The sequence below is a fragment of the Nicotiana tabacum genome, chromosome 22 (genome assembly GCF_000715075.1).
Source record: "Nicotiana tabacum cultivar K326 chromosome 22, ASM71507v2, whole genome shotgun sequence".
Lineage (NCBI taxonomy): Eukaryota > Viridiplantae > Streptophyta > Magnoliopsida > Solanales > Solanaceae > Nicotiana > Nicotiana tabacum.
The window spans coordinates 173854231-173875391 of NC_134101.1; positions in this window are offsets into that span (position 1 = coordinate 173854231).

Here is a 21161-nt window from a genome sequence, read left to right on the forward strand (position 1 = left end):
TATACTCACCAAAAAGGTGGAAGAGTCAGGGCAAAAACAGTAGGTACATATTGTAGATACTACCAATGGGGGCTTGTGCACATCTTGCATTAGTCAGCTAATCGGTAACCAGTGGAATGCGGAACATGATCATCATCACTACCCTGAAGACATGAACTATGTGTCTAATTATGGAGGCCAGAGGCAGGGTGGTCAGAATTGGGGCCAGCAAAATCAGCAGTACAGGCCAGTCCAGCCACAGTTCAACAATGAAAACATGGGAGGTATGAGACCTCCGAATAATATGACACTTTATCCAAGGCCACAGGGATATAATAACCAAAATTAGCAGCAGGGCTATTACCCGCCTCAGCAGCAGGATGGTGGAAGATAGGAAGATGGGTTTGCTAGACTTGAGGCAATGATGCAGCAGGTTATTGGGTCTAATACAAAGATTAATGAGAGAGTATATACACATGATACATCAATCAAGAATATTGAAGTGCATGCGGGCCAAATGTCTATGTCTCTAAACAATCGTCCTCATGGGACACTACCTGCAGACACCCAGATAAATCCAAAAGATCAAGGCCCAAAGCAGTTGATGGCGGTGAGTCTACATAATGGCAGAGATCTGGATGTAGAGCAAGAGAGGGCTCGAGAAACTAGACAGGCTGAGACACTTATACCAGTGCCCATTGAGTTGGATGAATCAACAAGACTGACAGAGGTGATAGTCCAGCCTGCCCAGGAAGAAAATAGCATTCAGAATGAGACCGAGAAAGAAGCTGAGACAGTCCAAGAACCAGTAGTTGATGTAGCAGCTGATAAAGATCAATCCCAATTGATATGGAAGAAGAGACCTCCTGCCCCTTCCCTTAGAGGCTGGCTAAGTACCAAAAGGAGGAGCAATACAGGAAGTTCTTCGAAATGCTGAAACAAATCCAGGTAAACATACCATTGATTGAAGCTTTGAAGGAGATGCATGGGTATGCAAAAATGATGAAGGACTTGATGTCCCGAAAGCTTGATTTCCAAGACTTGGCCACAATTACTCTTACTCAGACCTGTAGTGCAGTGGTGACTAGACAATTGAAGAAAAGCTGTCTGACCGAGGGAGCTTTACAATTCCATGCACTATTGGTAATTTTGCTTTTGCTAAAGCACTGTGTGATCTAGGGGCCAGCATCAATCTTATGCCCCTGGTGATTTATAAGAGGCTGGGCATTGAAAGAGCTAGACCCACCTCTATGTTGTTGCAGTTGGCTAACAGGACTGTGAAACGACCCTCTGGTATCCTGGATGATGTGCTAATTCAGGTAGGGAAATTTGTGTTCCCTGCAGATTTTGTGATCTTAGACTGCAAAGTGGATGAAGAGATTCCCATAATTTTAGGAAGGCCATTCTTGGCCACGGGGAGAGCTCTCACTGATTGTGAAACCGGCGAGCTCAATATGAGATTGAACGATGAGGAAATAACATTCAATGTGCAGAAATTTATGAGGCGACCAAGTGAATTCGCCAATTGATCTCTTATTGATGTCGTGGATGTAATCGTAGAGACTGATGATGAGATGCTGACCATTGAGGACCCCCTTGCTGCATGTTTGATAAATTTGGATAAGGTGAATGGAGAGGAACTGGCGGAATGGGTGTTGGCGTTAGAAGGTAGAGGGTTCTGGGATAGAACTCTAGAATTTGAGCCCTTGCACTTGGAAAATCGAGAGACTCCTCCAACCAAGCCATCTATCAAAGAACCACCAAAGTTGGAGTTAAAGACATTGCCCGCCCATCTCAGGTATGAATTCCTTGGACCTAACTCCAAATTACCTGTTATTATCTCATCTAGTTTGTTAGATGCGCAGGTGCAACAACTCTTGCAGGTATTTAAGGAGTGCAAGACTGCCATTGGGTGGACCATGGCAGACATAAAGGGGATCAGCCCCGCCTACTGTATGCACAAAATTCTACTGGAAGAGGGACACAAACCTTCCAGGGAACACCAAAGAAGGCTGAACCCTAACATGAAGGAAGTGGTGAAAAAGGAAGTAATAAAGTGGTTAGATGCGGGAATTATTTTCCCAATCTCTGACAGCAGCTAGGTTAGCCCAGTTCAATGTATACCTAAGAAGGGTGGCATGACGGTAGTTAAGAATGATAACAATGAATTGATCTCTACAAGAACAGTCACAGGCTGGAGAATTTGCATGGATTATAGAAAGCTAAATTTAGCCACCCGGAAAGACCACTTCCCACTTCCCTTCATTGATCAGATGTTAGACAGATTGGCAAGGAGGTCACACTTCTGTTTTCTGGATGGGTACTCAGGATACAACCAGATTTCCATTGCACCAGAGGATAGAGAGAAGACCTCTTTCACTTGTCCGTATGGCATCTATGCCTTTCGGAGGATGCCCTTTGGCCTATGCAACGCACCCGCCACATTCCAATGGTGCATGATGGCCATCTTCACTGACATGGTAGAGGATATAATGGAGGTGTTCATGGATGACTTCTCAGTGGTGGGGAACTCATTTGATGAGTGCTTGATAAATCTAACTCGTGTGCTGAAACGGTGTATCGAGACTAACCTGGTTCTGAATTGGGAGAAATGTCATTTCATGGTACAAGAGGGCATTGTCTTGGGGCACCGGGTGTCAAGCAAAGGAATTGAGGTAGATCATGCTAAGGTGGATATGATAGCAAAGTTACCCCCTCCAACTTCAGTCAAAGCAATCAAGAGCTTCCTCGGAGATGCCGGTTTCTACCGGAGATTCATAAAAGACTTCTCAAAAATCGTCAATCCTCACTGTAAGTTGTTAGAAAAAGAACACCCTTTCTTGTTTTCTGATGATTGCAGGGTAGCATTCGAAGAGCAGAAAAGGAGGCTGGTCTCAGCACTATCATAGTTGCCCCTGACTGGGAGCAGCCATTCGAACTCATGTGTGATGCCAGTGACTACGCAGTGGGGGCAGTGCTGGGACAGAGGAAGGACAAGCTGATGCATCCAATATACTATACTAGTAGAATGCTAAGTGGAGCTCAGCTGAACTATACTGTGACTGAGAAGGAGATGTTGGCTGTGGTGTTTGCTTTCGACAAGTTCAGATCATATCTGTTCGGTTCTAAGGTAATTGTATACACTGATCATACAGCTCTCAGGTACTTGATTGAGAAGAAGGAGTCTAAGCCGCGCCTGATTCGTTGGGTGTTGCTGCTGCAAGAATTTGATCTTGAAATTTATGACCGTAAGGGCACAGAGAACCAAGTCGCTGATCATCTATCACGACTTAAGGCAACTGAAAATGCAGTTGAGGTTGAGGATATTCTGGAAACCTTTCCAGACGAGCAGTTGCTCGCTACTAGTCTAGAGGAAGCACCATGGTATGCAAACTTTGTAAATTACCTGGCCTGCGGTATAGTTCCCTATGACCTTTCATCTGTACAAAAAAAAAGTTTATCGTGACTGTCGCATGCATTATTGGGATGAGCCTTACTTGTTTAGAATATGTGTTGACAATATGATCCGGAGGTGTGTCCCCGAGATAGAACAATCTTCTGTTTTGCAGGCTTGTCAAGCATTGGCATATGGAGGACATTTTGGAGGGGTCAGAACAACTGCGAAAGTGCTTGAGGTCGGATTCTTTTGGCCAACAGTGTTTAAAGATGCGCACCAATGGGTGAAGGGCTGCAATGAATGTCAGCGGATTGGGAACATTTCCCGTCGCCATGAGATGCCCATGAACCCAATTCAAGAGGTAGAAGCATTTGATGTCTGGGGGATTGACTTCATGGGTCCCTTCATCAGCTCCTATGGCAATAAGTACATACTTATTGTTGTGGATTACATGTCCAAATGGGTAGAAGCTGCAGCGTTGCCCACTAATGATGCAAGAGTAGTGGTGGGATTTTTGAAGAAGAACATATTCACCAGATTTGGGACACCAAGCGCGATTATCAGTGACGGAGGCACTCACTTCTATAATAGAGCTTTCGAGAAGTTGCTTGCAAAGTATGATGTACGCCACAATGTGGCTACCCCTTATCACCCACAAACTAGTGGGCAGGTTTAAGTGTCTAACAGAGAGATAAAGAGTGTGCTAACCAAGACTATGAACGCCACAAGAACTGATTGGGCGAAAAAGCTAGATGATGCACTCTGGTCTTATAGAACTGCTTTCAAAACTTCAATTGGTATGTCACCATACAAGTTGGTATTCGGGAAGGCTTGCCATTTGCCAGTAGAACTCAAACATAGAGCTTGGTGGGCACTAAAACAGCTAAATCTTGACATCGAGGCTGCGGGCACAACGAGAATCACAGAATTGCATGAGCTCGACAAGTTCAGACATCTTGCTTTTGAGAGCACAAGGTTGTACAAGGAAAGAATGAAGAGGTTGCACGACAAGAACATTGTGGAGCAAAATTTCAATCCCGGAGATATGGTGTTGCTTTATAACTCACGATTAAGGCTATTTCCGGGTAAACTCAGGTCACGATGGTCTGTACCATTTCGAGTGGTCGAAGTATTCCTTCAGGTGCTGTAGAGATTGCTGAAGAGAAAGACTCTCGTACATTTAGAGTCAATGGGCAGAAATTGAAACTATATGTGGGCATGAATGAAACAAAGGAAGTATCTGAGATCCACCTGACCGAACCTCAGAGGTCGAGCAAGCCTTAAATGCGCTCATCTACGTCGTGCCGCGACGTTAAATCAGGCATTTATTAATAGGCAACCCAATTGTTAACCTCACTAACCCACAATTGTAGTTTAGGATTATTAGAATTTAGGAATTATGAGACTTTATTGGGCAGGTACAAGCATGAATTAAACATAAAATAAGTACATAATAGAGCCGGGGTGTAACCCGGAAGCTAAATGTCGAAAATAAATCGAACTCTATGAAAAATGGCCTACTGTGCCGCATGGGGCGCCGCACCAAGCCAAACGAGGCTGAAAGACGAAAAAGTGAGAGTCTTTGATATTGTCCACTACCGTGCCGCATGGGGCGCCGCACCCTGCGACGCGGCAGTGCAAATATTAAAAAAAAAAATTCTCTCTGTCCGGCCCCCCCTCCTCCTAACCCCTTGTTCTTTTTCTCTTTCTCTTTCATTCCAAACGACCAAACCCTTCCCCCAACTCCCCCATTCTCTTTTCTTCTCCAATTTCCTTCCCACACACACACATCCCATCCCTTCCATTCTTCCTCAAGGTAAGTTTCTCTACTATCTTCTCTTTTCTTTAAGTAATTTAGTGTCATGAGTAGTATAGTTAATTTCAACTAAACCCTAGGTAGTGTATTGATGCTAATTAATTTATTTATTTTCAATTTAATTGCTTACTTTGGCCATGATTGGTGCTTCACTTGTTGGGTTTTCATTGTGCTTATCCTTGTGGAAGATTTTTAGCATGTCTTGATGCCTCTAAAAAATTATGATAAAGTTGTGTGGAGGTGCCTTAAAAGCCGAAAATTGGTGGTGTATTTGTGCAAATTTGGAGCACTTTGTGCCATTATTACATTGTGGTGATGGTAGGATGGTTGATTGGTATGGGTTGTCTAGTAATATTAGAAGAATTAAAGTTGAAATTTTGAGGTAACTGTGATGAATGTCATGTGTTTGACTAAATGCCTCAATGACCTTGAAAGTGACATTGTAGCTTAGTGGAGAATAATTGCTATAAGAAAATGTGTGCTAAGTGCTATTTTGTATATTCGATTCATGCTTTGTGCTTGTATAGTGATATGTTGTATTTTGTGAAGTTGGCTAGTAGTGCATTAGTATAATGTCTTTTATTTCTCTTCGTAGTTACTAGCTTAGCTTCTTAATTTTGTATGTTTAACTAGTATAGTCTGTGATTTTGTAGTTGTTCTATTATGTTGGTGGTTGGGGGGATTGTTGATTGCTTGTGGCGCACTTCCATCGGGATAGTTTGGGTCCCTGATATACATTTTACTTGTGAACATGCCAATAACATAAGTGTGGGGTGGTTACCCCATTTGGTTTTGTTTTGGGTTTTCGTATTGTGGATGATATTTTTTGTCTTGTGCAGATAGAATGTCATGCCGCCTGAGCAAACGCTCTAACACTAGTTCGTCTGAGGTTGATTCTAGCAGCCGTCGTGGTGGGAGACGGAAACCTCCCCCCGCCCCAGTAGAAGAGGAAGAGGAGTGCATTGACCCTGATGCGGATGTGGTACCAGCATGCAAATATAGTATACGGGTTTTCCCTACCCATGCTCGACGCCGGTTTCAGACATTTGTCCCGTCAGTCCACCCGGATCCTGAGGTTGCTATTGACGATGGGAAGTTAGCCCGTAAATATGGTGAAATTTACAATAATATTCGGGCTTTGGGTTTCGACAGTCTGTTCCGTCCGGGTGATGCGGTGAATGTGAACTTAGTGAAAGAATTTTATGCTAACTGGCACCCTGAAGCCAGCCTAGATGTTGTTTACAAAGTGCATGTAAGGGGTAAAGTGATTCCATTCTCCTCCCGGGTGATCAATCGGATTATGGGATTCACATAGCATTCCCACAAACTCTTTCAGAGGTTTCTCCGTCGACCAGACTATCCGTCTATTCGCCGCCTGTTATGTGGTGCTGACTCTTCTACCGCATGGACATGAGAAGCCAATGAATTCCACAAAGATATGAAGAAGACAACTTTCTAGCGGCCAGCCAGGGTTCTGTTGCGGTTGATTAATGCCAAGATCACGCCGACTGGAAGTGACACTGATGTACCCCGACTGAAGGTGTGTTTGATTTATGCACTGTTGACTCGGATGTAGTTCGACCTTGGTAAGATCATGCTTGAGAATATGGCTAAAGTGAGACCACTTGGTGCTTGCCGTCTACATTACCCGAGTATGATCACTCGATTGTTGCGTGCACACCTTGTGGAAGAGGAGTACCACTATGACAGGACTATTCCAGTATCTTACCCTATTAGGCCCTTTGATGTTACGGCGGTGATCGACCCCCTACTGCGGCTGTTAACTCGGACCAGAGGATGGTACGCGTTGAGGAGACTCTACAGCTACTGTTTTCTGACTTGCGCCTTCGGGCTGATCGTGGGGAGGCTGACTTGGAAGTGTTGCAGCAAGATCACCCCATTTTCTACTATTAGTCAGCAGTGGTTGGGGTTGGCGCGAGGAGGACAACTGCCACCCGATGAAGATGTGAACTCCATTCCCTCAGATGATGATGAGTATTTGCGCACCTTCGAGGGTGCTGATGATTAGGCCTTGGGCCTCAGGGATTCCCCTTTTCACTCTTGATTTTATTGCTTTGCATTGGGGACAATGCAATCTCTTAAGTGTGGGGTAGGGTGCTCATATTTGATTATATTTGTACTTTCCTTTGTTTGTTTCTTGCTTTCTTAGACAATTGGTCTGTAAACTATAATTCTAAATTCGATCGGGCCTGTAATAGTTAGTAATTAAGTATGTAGTTCGACTCTTCCCGACGATGGATATTGTCGACTGATTTCTTGAGGGAGATGAGTCAAAAAGAAAAAAAAAGAAAAAAAATCATATATGTGAAAATCTAAAAATATGTCTTTTATTTTAATTTTTTTCTTTTAGGTAGTGTAACAATTTCCCTTTGGTTTTTCTTTGTGCCGCGGTTCTTTTTCAAGGGTTTTGCTTGAATCGGGAGTAGTTAAATTTTTATTTTTTTTTTATTTTTTATGAATTAAGAATCTTTAGTTAGGAAGCTAAGTTGAAGGAGCAATTTCCCTTGATTGCATATGCCTTGAGAGTGGTAAGGGCCTTATTTGTGACACCTAGACTCAATTCTTGACTCTTAAATAAGTGTCTTAAATCATATGATTAAAACTGTGTTTAACTGCTTTGACTAAGAGTGTCTTGATTAGTCCAATCCTGAGTGAGTTATGTGTCATGTGTGTGTAAGGTTTTGTGCTATTCTGTTCGTTGCATTTGATGCCTAGAACTTGCCCCGTGTGTTTGCAAAGCGAAATAGTAGTTTTGTTCAGTCTTGGAAGTGATATAGGCATTTCTTTATTGAGCCATATATATACATATTTTACCCGCCTAATTGAGATGTATCGTAGTTAACCCCCTTGATCCGATAATCATGTTTCTTTGGAAACCACATTACAAGCCTTACCCAATTGTTTTAATTGACCATATATTTGAACATTTTCACCTCTCATGAGCACTTGAATTGTTATGAGCTTTGTAAAAGTTAAAGTGTGGGGTGGTTGGTTGGGATTTTGAGTGGAACTAATGAAATAAGGAGAAATGTGCATTGTGTTGAAAAAAAGGGAAAAAGTAAGAGCCAGTTGAATTGAAAAAGAAAGAAAAGAAAAAGAAGAAAATTTTATATATATATATATATATATATATATTCTTTGATAGTGGTAGCTCCGGACGTAATTGTGCTTAAAGATGTAGGGAGTTAATATAGATTGATGTGAAGGTGGAGTTTTGGTTTGACGTAAGTGGGATTTGAAGGTTAAAGTATATGTATTAAAGTGCTTAGGGAGGTGTAGTCACTCTTATACCTAAATGTATCCTACCCATTCCGTAGCCTACATTACAACCAATTAAAGTCCTACTTGATCTTAGACTGAATGAACTCAATTAGTAGAGTAGTACACTACGGGCAAGCCTATGGTGCAACTTTTGTGGCATATGAATGTTATTTCTAAGAGTGAGTGAATTCTTTCTATCTTGAGTTCCTAAATATTCTTAAATTTTATTGTGTGGGACTACTCTCTTTTGTTGTGTGAGGGCACTTGATTCAGGAAGGAGAGGTAATGTCATTGACCTCTATGTTAGAGTAAGTGGGCGAGTGACTAATGCATGGTACTTTTGAGTCGAAGCTTGAGGGTGGGATGTTATGATAAGGTGCTCAATCCACTTTAATTATTCTTGACATGGTGTATCAGGGAGGTTGTTTAATGAACGGTTGTCCCTAGGTGCAATGTAGTTCAAATGCTTAAGGACGAGCAATTATCTAAGTGTGGGGTGTTGATGTTAGGCTAGAAACTCGTGTTTTAGCCGTGGTATTACATTCCAATGATTGCATTTTTATGTGCGTTTGAGCCCAAATGACAGTGAATTACACTTAGTACATGTTTTATGCCTTGTAGGAAGCGATCCGGAGCTCAAAAGTTATTTTGGAGCTAAATTGATCGATTTGGAGCTTTGAAGTCTAAGTAAAAGCCCAATGCATTAAGCCGGGATCGTATTTGGAGGTCGTGTACCAAGTCTGGATGTTAAAAGAGGACGAAAAAAGTTCACTCTGAGAAAATGGCAGTGCTGCGCCGCATGGGGCGCCGCAAGGCGCGGCGCAGCAGTGTAAAGTTGAGCTTGAATCGAAAATATGAGGCTGCAGATAAAATTCACTACCGCGCCGCATGGTGCGGCGCAGCCTGCGGCGCAGCCTGCGGCGCGGCTGTGCAAATTCTACAAAGCCAGTCCTAGTTCGCGCAGAAAAGGTTTTTTTTCGTCTGGACCCGACCCTACTTGGTATAAATACATGAAAAATCGACATTTTGAAGACTTTTGACATATCTTAGACCTAGGGAGGCTATTGCGGAAGGGAGAAAACGTTTGGAGCAATTTTCGGAGGAGATTGGCATCAAATTCTTCATTCCTTCATCTTTGCTTTGTAATTTAATTATGCAATTTATTTGGGAAATTATGAACACGATTATGAGTAGCTAAATATTTAGTCTAGGGTTTTGATGGAACCTATTGAAGGATGAACTTCTTGTTATATTAATATAGTGTGCTTGGTTTAATCTCTATTTGTTCAACTGTGTTCTTGTTGTAGTTAATTGATAGGATCCTCAATTAGTTGTGCCTATTTAGTGTGCATAACTCGGGAGAGAGTGCATATTTAGGTAGTTGTTGAACAACATCACTCCCAAAGTATAAGAGGGATCTATAACTACGGGTTTAAAGGTGGGATTAGGAATAACGAAGCCTTGGGTGCAATCTAAAGTGAGCTGTAATAAACAAAGTCAGCTAGCGTAACTCGGGAGAGTGCGTCTAGTAAATTGTCGTGATTACTCGGGAGAGATTTGCGGTAATAAGAGTGCTCATGATTGATAGAGACGATTAGGTGAATCTATGTGAAACATAACCGGAAGGGATTCCATCAATAGGGGAAATCATTACCTTAGATCCTTCTCTTAATTGTTTACAACTTAATCATAGTTAATCTTTACTTACATAATTGTAGTTCGTCATAGTTAGTAAAAAATATCCTCAACTGTTATTCAAAACGTTTGGGAAGTTGATTACGTAGAATTTAATAAGTCTGATAAGAGTAATTGGTAGGTTAATTCCTTGTGGGTTCGATTCTGGGCGAAATACTCAGATTATATTTGCAACGTCCGCGTGTCCTTTTCATAAGGTATAGTTGGGCGTGATCAAACAATATCCAAACACTTACTTCCAAAACATAATACCAATAAAAAGCTATCTAGGATAGCCAATTATAATGACTCCTACTCTCAACTCCCGAAATCAAACATGCATTTGCATGAACACGGCTCACAAAGGACCAAAGAAAACCTAAATACAACTACATTACTACAAAAAATCATATTTCCTACTACAACACCTAAACCCCAAATTACACAAACTATACCTCAATCATCATCTCAACTATCACACACCTCTGCCTCACCATCATTTCATCCCAACGAAATCCATCCAATAGTACTCCTAAACCTTCAACTTCATTACCACATGGTAAGCCATTGTATGTAAACTTGCCAAATCCCTCAACCAATAACAATGGTCGTTATCCACAACCAATTACTGAAAATCTACCCACTTCAACCTCAAAGAATTCTTCAAATACCCCCTAACAAATCAGGCCATTACCACAACTCAAGAACCAACTCCTACTACTTACTGCACTGTTAATAACCACCATGCATCATTCAAACAACCACAGAAAACACCACTATCAATACCGGCGCCATAGGTACATCAACAATGTCCAGATCAATCGCCACCACCACCTCTTCCTCCCCTCTCCTCCACCTCCCCCACCTCACTTAATCATCCATCACCAACCCAACCATGTACAACAGAGGCCATCACTACACCCCAAAGTCCCACTCATACACCAACATCCAACTATTCCTCTACAATAAATACCACCACCATATCAGTTTCCACCGACATACCTACAACTACTACAAAATCACGCCACACTCCTTTTGAAAATAACAGAAGAGATGGCCTTCATAGTGCAAGAAGGAATTCTAAATGAAGCACAACAAGACTAAGTCTTGAACCTGATCCATCAACAAGATATCACCCTTTGGCAAAATGCAGGAGATCATCAATCATTATCAACAATGACAAGTACAGGCACTTCATCACCCCACCTTTTGGAATATAGACCCATAGATCAACTCTTCGCCGTGGTTACTCCATCAACATCTAGTAGCAATTGTTCAACCTCTAGTGTCAACACAGATGCAACACCAAGTGATCGACAACCACACTACCAACTCTCCACATGCTTCTCCACAGCAGGAGAATCAACATCAAGTAGAAGAAGGCAACGACCTGCCGGAGACCTCCATGGAATCAATGATTTTGAACGACTTCCTGACGATCTCTATGTCAGAAAATACAGAAAAAAATATCTCATTTTCATCCCTCCAAACCTCCAGAAAACTTCCTTGAACATACGCCTAGACCCATTATCCTTGGAAGAGAAGTATGTGATTCTCATGTTTCCAACCCTTCAAGACAATCTGTTACCAGCAGCTCTTTACAATCCTCCACACCTACTAATGCATTTGGAGCTTTCTCTGGCACCGGAAAGGAGCACCCCACATCATGAAGATTTAATGAAGATAATGATTTGGAATTGCCGAGGAGCTCACAATCAAGAATTCCGCCGGAACCTCAGATTCTTGCTTACATGGAATAATCCTTCCATCCTATGACTTATAGAAACAAGGATGGCAAACACATTGATCTCCTCATGGAATTCAATTACACTGATTTAATCCAAGTTGCAACACAAGGTCATTCAGGAGGAATTGTACTTTTATGGCGCGCCCATGATTTGGTTGTCAACCCAATAGCAGTCACAAGTCAAGAGATTCATGCGTCGATGTCAATGTTCCAAGAACCCAAAACCCAACAACTTAGCCATTTTGATGTCACTGGCATCACCACTGTCAGGATTATGTATTTTGAAGCCCCCCCCCCCCCCCCTTTTTTTTTTTTTTGCTTTGTTTATGTCTTTTACTTGCATGCATTTAGATTTTGATGTAACTAGTAGTAGCAACTTACTTTCAATCACCCCTTGTAATCTCCTACTTAACTTATAAATGCAATCCTTACGTTTGAGCAAAAAAAAAATGTTAAACCTGAGAGAAGGTCTCAAAAAATTATTCTTATCTTTTTCTTTTTGAAAAGTATTTTCCATAATTATACAAAACACCAAGGTTCGAATCTTCTTATTTATAAATTATAATTACAACCTGTTACTCCCGTGTTACGATTTACTATTATTATCTTGCTCGTGATAAGAGAAGGCTTGAAGCATTGTCATTAGTGCTGATTGATGCTTAAGCCTAACTCAATTTGCCAACCTGTAAAGGTCAACCTCGTTAATCATGCAATTTATTACTCTATAAAGTGTATTGGGAAGTGGACGAACCCTACATGATGATAACAAAAGTGGACAACTTTAATGCTTTCTTTAATTAACCCCTAAAATCGTTAATTTTCGGTCTAAAAAAAGAGGTTGGTGGTTTGGCTCTGTCAGGAAGTGGGGTATGCTATTTTTTTTGCTTGTGATAGTCTTAATATAACAGCCACATAGTATGATGCATTAAGAGAATCATTTAACAGATAATTTCAATTTTAATTGGCTATTGGATTTGGTAAAGCTGCTACTCAATGTTGCTGTTGGACTGTTCGCTTCGTATTGTCATCCATCTTATCCACATGAACCAACTTGTAGAGTATATGATCTATGAATCTGATGTTACATACCAAATATATATCCTCAAGGATCTTGGTCTTTATTCCTATAGATAGTTTAGGAGAATATGAGTAATGCGAAATATTGTTACAAAAAATGGGTGTTCTTCTGTGTAATCATTATATTGGTTATTTCCTTTGTTAGCACTTACTAGTGGATTGTTCATTGTGGTATTTAAACATCCTTCTATACAGGATCTGATAATTATATTTCAAAGTGGTTTATTTAGTACAGCATGGATTAAAATCTTCATGTGATTTTACATATACGTCCATTTCACAACAAAGAAAAAGAAATCAAGAAATTAATCAACTCATCAAACTGTGATGTAAACTTCCCGTCTATACTGTATACATAGTCATCTCGCCCCCTTTCGGAAATTCATTTTTAACTTAAAACTCAAACTTTGCTAAGTACTTCTTTTACAAAATAACACTCCATATAAATTAAAGGAAGAAGGTCGAAAAATGTTACCATGAAAATTACGAAATGGTCTACTTTGTGCTCTGTTAATAGTTGGGTTTATCCATGTCCCTATTGTTAAAAAAACTGGGCTAATGTTGCCCTTATCTACTAATTTAATGGTTATCATGCAGAGACTAATTAGTCTATAATTACCTTGTTTAGCATTAGAATGAGCCATACGTTCTACACATGGCTAAAAATTTACACACACACAACCCCCCCCCCACCCCACCCCACCCCACCATGCCCTTTTCCCTCTCCCATTTTACCATCCTATTACCCGAGTTTACCTTTAATGTTAGATGTAGGGTGTTAAAACAGAATCGGGCACCATACATATTAATAAACCCGACTAGGTTTGGTTTGGTATTGAATAAAAAATTTCGAATTAAACTGACATATAACTATATAATTTTTATATATACTTTTAAGACTTTATATTGAATTTTTTTTTAAAAATATATAAAAATATTTGAGAACCTCTCATGGGATGTAATAATTAATAGAACTATAAAGTGCATTCATTTTTATTTATTATAAATAATGGGTTGTGTCACTTTTTTATTGAGTCTTATTGAAATGTGTCAATCATCTCTTTGGTCTTCCATATTCTTATGTCAAGATTTCTTATATCTTTTCGAATTTGAAATGGTATTTCGATAATTTTAAATTAAATAGAATATATCATTACTTAGGTATCGTCTTGATTTTTATGTTTAATTATTAAATTCGGTTAACCTTAAAAGCGTACATTAACGAAAAATTACTATTAGACAACTAAGACAATTACTATCATGTGTTACTAAAAAACTTCTCCAATAAAAATATTTGAATAGATCGTTTGTTAATTTTTTAATTTTTGCTAAACATATATTCACTTCTCAACATTTTATTTATAACTTTAACAAAGCAAAATTGAAAAATATTCATGAAGCAGAAAAATTCGAAAACCCGATAAAACTCAATCATTCTAAACTGATAGAGTTAGTTTGATTTGGTTTTGATAATAGCCGAATCAACCTCGTCCATGTACACTCCTATAGTACTATAGAAGACTTGAGTCCCTTCCCTTTCCTCCAATTTCTTACAAGTTTACCCATTAAGTCCCTTTCCACCATTATTTCGGGTCAAGCAATTTGTGAGAGTCGAAAAATTACATCTAATGAGTAATTCTATTCTCTGTATTTTTCGCTTTATTTACTCAATTCTTCCTTTCTTCAACATTATTGTTTTGATTTAGATAGAGAGCGAGAAGAAGCGATAATAGAGGATGAGTCATCATCAAATGCTCAATTTCGTCTGAAATTAAGTAGATTAATATAGAAATTGAGTCATGATCAATTAAAATATCTAATGTGAAAAAAAAGAGTAGAAACCTAATCATCTTTAAAAAATAAAGACACACCTATTAAAGTAATAAGATAATTGTCAAGGTATATACGACGATAGTCCTTTGTCTTGGCTCTAAATCAATCAAATAATAAACAGTACCACCTAATCTGATTCATTTTATCTTATAAAGTTTTATTTTCAACTTCTTTTAATCTGACACAACCTTTAAAAATGGACCCAACTATAAAAATTTAAAAAAAAAACGGAACCTGCCTCGAACCAATTGTCATGCATGAAATAAAATATAGTAGTATTGCCATACCACTTAGAATCGTAGGGGATAGATATGATTATTCCACTCTTAGTTAGAGATTTTGAGTTTGAATTAATCGGCAGGTGAAAAATTCGAGGAAAAAAAGTCTATCATGAATACGAACGCTCTTCCTTCCACGGCTTCGTAGATTAACGACTTTTACATAATTCTAGTTAGGAGTACAAATCAAATCGGAAAATCATACCAAATCGAAAAGTCAAATCAAATCGATTAAAAATTCCGCCTAGATTTGATTGATTTGATTTGGTATTGAGTAAAAAAAATTGAACCAAACCGACATATAAATATAATTTTTATATATTCTTTTAAAATTTTATATAGAATTTTCTTTAAAAAATATCTAGAAATATTTGGGATTCTCTTGTTGTGATGACCCGATAGGTCATCTTATGGTTTAGTACCTAATTATGTATTTTGAAGCCTCAAATACCTTATTTTAGCCTTCTTCGATTTGTGTGCACAGTTCGGGTATTTTTCGGAAAGCCTTTATATTAAAAACTGATAAAATATAAAAAAAAAATTGCCTTGAAATCTATTTGAGTTGGCTCCGGTCAATATTTTGAACAAACAAACCCGTATCTGTATTTTGAGGGTCCTGGTGGATCTATATCGTGATTTAGGACTTGGGCATACGCCCGGGATCGAATCTGGAGGTCCCTAGCTCAAATTATCACATTTTATTGAAATTGGAAAGTTTAAAAGCTTAATGACTTTGAAAGTTTGACCAATGTTTGACTTTATTGATATCAGGTCCGTATTTTGGTTCCGAAACCTGGTATAGGTCCAATACTATATTTACGACTTGTCTGTCAAATTTGGCAAGAAACGGAGTTGGTTTGACTTGATTCGGACGTCCGGTTGTGAGATATAAGTTCATGAGGTTTTTTGAAAATTTCCTCTGATTTGATGCTAAATCCATAGCTTTAGGTATTATTTTGGCGATTTGATCGCGATAGCAAGTTCGTATGATGTTTTTGGACTTGTATGCATGTTTGGTTTGGAGCCCCGAGGACTCAGGTGAGTTTTGGATAGGCTACAGAGTGAGTTTGGACTTAGAAATATAGTTGATGCATTTTAATTCTAGTGTATGTTGCAGATCTCGCATTTGCAAGACCTGGCCCGCATCTGCGAGCCTGGGCATGGCAGAGGGTACTCGCATTTGCGAGGTAAAAGTTCGCAATTGCGAACTTGTCAATTCCGCTTTTAAGAAGGCAGAGTCACATTTGCGACTTAGCACCTTTTGGGATGATTGATCACGCCCAACTCTAGTCCTAAAAAGGATAAGCAGTCGCTGCAAATATAATTTGGTCTAAAAGTCTGGAGTCGAATCCCACAGAGAACTAAGGCTTAGCTATATCTGTTTAATATCACTAAGAAGACAAGTTTGAAATTTTTTCTAAATTATAAAGATTGAGATTTATATTTCTAACTAATTAACTAGCAAATACTAGAAAACGGTAAAATTATCAACTAACGAGACAAATGTTTAGAGACTAAATTAAGGAGGTCTAGAGTTATGATTTTCCCAATTGTCGGAATCCTTCTAGCTATGTTCCCTGCAATTTTGCCAATGTATTCTCTACTGATCGTGAGCACTTTAGATGTCGTAATTCTCTCTCGAGAAACTACAATAATTTACTAGACATATTCTCTCGAACTACGCTAGTTGGCTTTATCTAACCGCTCATTATGACCACGTCAAGGCTTTATTATTTCTAAACCTACCTTTAAACCCGCTGTATTGATTTCTCACATACGTTAGGAGTGACGTTGTTCAAAAATCACCTAAATATGTATCGTTTCTCAAACAACACATAATAAATAGGCACAGTCAATCGATGGTTATTCAATCAATAACAATAAACACGTAGTTGAACAAGTAGAGAAATCCAACGGCTCAATTATATAAAAACATAACAAGAATTTATCCTACAAAAGGTTCTATCAAAACCCTAGATAACAAATTAGCTATTCATAATAGTATGTAAAAATACAATACTAAAAGTCATAACCAACAATGAAAAATAGGAAGAGGAAGAAAAAATTCGTTGAAGAATTCTCTGCCTTGCTCCTATTGTGTCTCTGCCTCCATAGGTCGAATCTGTGTCAAAAATTGGTCTCCTCCCCTCAAAATACCGTTTTTCAATGTATATATACCAAGTAGGGCCGGGCCCAAACTATTATACCTTCTCTTACGCGAAAAATGACAAGTTTCCAGGCCTGAACGTTCGCGGCCGCGGTCCGGCCGCGGTATTTGGCAAGTCTACTGTTTTAGTCCACATCAGGTCCGCGGTCGCGGTTTCGACCGCATTTTTCACCCTGTTCCGTTTGGAATTTGGAAAAACGTAAAACATAAAAGTTGTAGTTAGCACTTTGAGTTAGCTTTCCAACCATATATCGTGGAGGCAAATGAAGCTCTGAGCAAAAAGTTATGTACATTTTACTAGATAGTGCGCAATATGCCTACTCGATTCTTCGTTTTGATGCTCTATCATCCGTTGATCCCCGAATAAGATCCCGACTTAATTCCTTGGGCTTTTACTCAGACTTCAAAGCTCCAAATCACTTGAATTCATTCCATAACATCTACATAGATCGGAATCACTCATACAAGGCATAAAACACACAATTAGTGAAAGACACTAGCGATTAAAGCTCAAACTCAATTAAAGTGCAGTAAATTTGAGTGTAATAAGCGACTAAAATACGTAATTATAGCCTATCATCAATGATCTTCGCATTTGCAAAGAAATGTCCGCATTTGCAATGGCAACAGGGATCGCATTTGCGACCACTTTATCGCAAATGCGATTACTGGGATTTTGGAAGAGTTCGCAATTGTGACCTTTTTCTCGCAATTGCGAACATGATATCGCAAATTGCGACATCTGCAACTGTGTAAAACTTGAGTTAGACAGGATTTTTGTTCATTCTTCGAATTTTCCAACTAGAAAATCCTAGAGGCGATTTACCCAAGAACCCCTATTCCCCAAATCATTGGTAAGTGATTCTAATCTATTTTCTTTCAATATTTAATTATATTTCCTAATATTTCAGCCTAAAATCTAGTGTTTCCATGGTGGAAATTGGGGATTTTTGGTAGAATTAGGGATTTTTGTAAAATTGGGATTTAGACCTCAAATTGAGATCGGATTCCAAAATAAATTACATAACCAGGCTTGAGGGTGAATGGATAATCAGGTTTTGGTTCGAATTTCGGGTTTGGACCAAGCGGGCCCCGAAGTTGACCTTTGTTGACTTTTTCAATAATGACCTAAATTAAATCCTTTGCAATCGTGGGTAATTCCTAAGGATTATTTTGAATCGTTTGGTTGGTAATTTGCTAGATATTGTTGGTTCAGAGGCTTGTTTGGAAGGCAAATCTATGGTTGAGTTTTGAGTGGTCTTTGGAGCGAGGTAAGTATTGAGTCTAACCTTGACTTTAGGGAATTAGGAACCCTCGGACTATGTGCTATGTAAATTTTATGTGAGCGGTGTATATGCGAGGTGACAAGTACTTATATACGCTGCCGAATTACTTATTTTCCTTGTTTTCCAATGTTCTTTAATTATCTCTTTCCCTGTCTTAAATGTTTTATGCCCTAAATATTTGTCATGCCTATTTGCTACCTGTTAATCAATGTCTTCTTGTGTTAATGATGTTAGGTCTTTTTATAGTTTCATGATTCCCTGCTATCTGCTTAAATTGACTTACTTGCATCTTTTAATTGTCAATTACTGGACTGGTCTCGCTGCGTAATATTACTTATGTAGATTCATATGTTGTACAAGGTTTCATTTTTGGTTCAGTTTGGTATTCATTGATCGCAAAAGTTTTCGTGATTTGAATTGTCAATTTGACTGTGCACATTTAGTGTTGGTACTGACATGGTAGGATCAGATTGTACGCCGCAACAGGTAAAATAAGTGTGAATTGGTATGGTGGAATAAGGGTGAATTTGTACTGTATGGTGGGATCGGGTTGCATGCCGCAACAGGTGAAAAAATGTGGATTGGTAAGGTGAAATAAAGGTGAATTATGATATTGATATTGATATATGGTAGGATTCGGTTGCGCGCTGCAACATATATATATATATATATATTGTTGATGTTGTTACGGTGAAATAAAGGAGGATTTTGTGTTGTACGGTGGGATCGGGTTACGCGCCGCAACAACCTATGTGTTTCTATTTCCTTGAGCTGTGTTGATTTTCAGTATTCTCATTTGAAATGCTAAGGATTTGTAATTCTGGACGACACTGATTTATTACCTGAGGCTGTAGTTGTTATTTTCAGTTGACTGTCTTATTTCGTCCCGTATTTTCATTTATCTCTTTATTATATACTGCAGACAGGTTGTAGTGTAGGTGACCTGCCTTAGCCTCGTCACTACTTCGTCGATGTTAAGCTCGACACTTAGAGAGTACATGGGGTCGGCTGTACTCACACTACACTCTACACTTCTTGAACAGATTTTGGAGTCGGTCCCAGCAGCGGCTATTAGCGTGCTTGGATTGATCAGCCTTGCGGAGACTCGAGGTACAGCTGCTCAACGCCCGCAGCTCCTAGAGTCCCTTTTTTTTATATATATATATTTTGTTGTGTACCATCTTTTCAGATAGTTTTATGTTATTTCAGACCCTTGTACGTACTATTCTAACAGCTCGTGCACTTGTGATACCGGGTTCAGAGATGTATTAAACGTTTGGCTGTTTTAGCTTCCACATTATTACTTTGGATTATTGCAGTTAATTCTGCTCTTCTTCATTATTCAATTTTTAAACTGTTAAAATGAATAAGTTGTTCTATCGTTAGCTTGCCTAACAAGTGAAATGTTAGGCGCCATCATGGTCCCGACGGTGGAAATTCCGGATCATGACACTTGCGAGATATAATATTTAATAGTATATGAAGTGCTCCATATTTATTAACCTTAAATAATAGGTTATATGGTCACTTTCCCATCAAGTGTTACTCAAATGCGTCAATCTTTTGTTCTTCCATATTCATATCATATGTTAAGATCTATTAAATTATTATATCTTTTCGAATGTGAAGTGATTATTATTATTTATGTATCATATTGGTTTTTATGTTTAATTACTAAATTCAGTTAACCTTAAAGTGTAAATCAATGAAACATTATTGCCAGACGACTAAAAAAATAACTATTATTATTATTAAGAAAATTCTCTCATAAGAATATTTTAATAGATAATATGTTTGTCAATTTTTTTTTAATATTTTTAATAAATATATATTTTCTTATAAAAAATTAACAACGTAAGATTGAAATAATATTTAAGTAACAAAAAATCCGAAAAATCCAACAAATGAGAACCAATCGGTTGGTTTGGTTGGATAAAAACCGAACCAACCCGATCCATGTACACCCCTAATTCTAATTAGTGAAACGAGGGTATAGTTGAGGCAAATTTTTCTAATTATATACTGAATTAAAGACCATTCTTTAAACCTTATAATTAAAAACTTAGATAACATATTGATGTGAAAAACTTACATAAAATAATGATTAGTTTTGATAATTAAAAGGATAAGATGTACTACGCGCATGTTTGACGTGAATTATCTAACTCTATATTTGTATTAAAAAGGTTAGAGATATTTGAAGATGTAAAAGATTACGTTTAAAATTTCAAGAGGGTACATTAATATTTACTTACAATATATGAATGTGTCAATTTTTGTTATGTTAATTAGATGAATTTCTTGTTCGCTTCAGAATAGTGATACTTCTATAAGTTTCACTTTTTATGAAGGCCCTTTATTTCACATGATACTTCATAAAATGAAAAAAAAAAGAAGACAAATGAGTTAAAAGGACTCAGTTCAATCATCTTGAAAAACAATCACGTTATTTCGTATTCAATTCACAAATTAAACAAGCATTAAGTAAACATTATTCTGAAATCAGTAAAATTTATCACGATTCCCGATCAATCAATAACACTAGTTAGTACCTTAGAAGTAGCTAGTATGTATAATACATTAGCGGATGCACTGAGCTTCACGTCACTCAGTAATATAAATTAC